This window comes from Galeopterus variegatus, unplaced genomic scaffold (assembly GCF_000696425.1).
Source record: "Galeopterus variegatus unplaced genomic scaffold, G_variegatus-3.0.2 Scaffold135, whole genome shotgun sequence".
NCBI classification, from domain to species: domain Eukaryota; kingdom Metazoa; phylum Chordata; class Mammalia; order Dermoptera; family Cynocephalidae; genus Galeopterus; species Galeopterus variegatus.
Window position 1 is genome coordinate 541,237 of NW_007726246.1, and position 2,205 is coordinate 543,441.

The window sequence follows — 2,205 nt, forward strand, 5'->3', positions numbered from 1 at the left end:
TTCAGATCAAGAGAAAAATCTTGATCTAGAAAAAGTCCCAGAGAGTACTGACCATCAAGACATTTCAAAGTAGCTTTAGAGTTAGTCTTCAGGGCTCCAGAAACACTTTCAGTGCTCCAGAGATGGCGAAGCTGAAAGTAAAAGCATCCTCCCTCCACCTCCTACTTTTTTTTTTTTTTTTCCTTTTTGTCTTTCTTTGTGACCGGCAACGGATCGCAACCCTCAGTGTTGCCCCCGTACCGGACCGGGACCGGCCACGGGATCGCAACCCTCAGTGTTGCTCCCGCCCCTCGCTCAGCCAGTGAGTGGCTGGTCTGTATGTGGGATCCGAACCCTCGGCAGGAGCGCCACCGCGCTTCTCAAGCGGCGCACTGTAGCAGTGCCCCACCGGGCCGGCCCCACCTCCTACTTTCTTCAGACTCTGAACATAAGGCCGAACTCTAGCACAGGGCTGAGGCCAAGTCACACAGCAACACCCCTGCTAGTTAGGAAACAAAGAGTGAAGAAGCTGAGACTGGTCCTTGCCTTACTGCAATTTTAACTGCTTTTGTGTTGAGGCCACGCACAGGGGTGTAACTAGTGTTCTGCATCCATTCAAAAGACCCCCCGAAATTCTTAAATGTTTTTGAGAAAGGGGCCCCATATATGTATATTTTTAACTTGCTTTTTAATTTTTGCACTGGGCTCTGCAAATTGAGCAGCCAGTCCCACCATCAACTTTTTCTCTCTGCACTGTAGTTCTGAGGATTGCGGAATTAAAGCTGAAGTGAGAGGGTTACTCCTTTCTCTGAAGGCAGCATTGAGAGCATCATATTGTCAGGATCCTAGAAATGGAAGCCCACAAATTAATGTTTGCAAGTACTTCCTAATGACAGGGCAGTCCTACAAAATGAATGGAATGGTAATAGAATTCAAGTAGGAAATAAAAAACATGCATTTACACTGCATTCTTATAAGTCCAGTACTCTTTATAAGAAGGGAAACCTGCTCTCTCTTTCTAAGTGTTCATGGCAACAATACCATAGACTATACTATCAAAGAATAAATGCCCTGGACACCACCACCCTGGCTAGTAACTAGAACTTTAGAGAAATGATGCCAAACAGATAAGAAGGTAAACGTTTATAATGGTACTACGGCTAAGATGCTGCCAATTGAATGTGTGTTGTAGAGTAAGAATGTGCCGTGGGGACTGGTAGAGGGAGAGCACCCGGTCACTGTCAAGCCTTGGCACAAAACACCAAGTAGGAGAAACTTTCAGAGCATATTTCCTTTGTCTTCATCTCTTGGTTCTTGGTACTTAGGCTTCTTCTCTTCTGCGACAGGAGGGCTCTCTGCAAATGGCAGGGAAAATGGCTGCTGCCTACCTGAGGATGGCATCCTCGAAGATTGTAAGAGAGACCATGTCTTTCCAAGCCTTCCTATGTCAAATCATATGAAAGACTGGGATTGTCCTACTTGGGACAAATACTCTTTAGACCAATCAACCTGACTAGGGGGGTAGGGACACTGGGATTGGTCAAACCTGGGTCCTGTGCCCACCTAAGAAGCCAGAAGTAGGTGGGACACTCTGGTTGACAAGGCCACCAGATAGGGTTGCCCCATTTATTTGTATCTTGTTAAGCATCAAATTTATTTGAAATTCAAATTTAGCTGGGCGTTTCCTATTTATCTGGCAACTTTGCCACCAAAATCACACGGACAGGGGTGGCAGACAGCAGTTGCAGACAGAATGAGCGGGTGTGGTCTAACAAAAACAGGACTAATTAAAGACAGAATCCAGCTCCATACTGTTGCTTTCAGATTGAGGCCCAAAAAGCTAGATGTCAGTCCCAAATTCCAGGGGAAAATGTGGTCCTTTCTGCCAGAGTTTCAGCTATAAACCTATTTTCAGGGTCAAACCATTCACCAGTGAGGTAACATAACCACTTGATGCTCTAAATTGGTAACTTTTGCCACCACTGATTTCTATGTCCAAAAGCTGTTGAAATTCTACTTAAAACATTAAATTCATTCTTCTAGTCAAATGAGCATTAATAAATCTACCCAGATCACAATGCTTATGCCATTTATGCACTGAGATTTGTTATGTTAAAAGTTCAATATAACGTTTTGGTTTTAAGTAGCATGAAAAGGCTAGTTGTCCCTCCCTCCCTTCCTTCCTTCCTTCCTTCCTTTCTTCCTTCCTTCCTTCCTTCCTTCCTT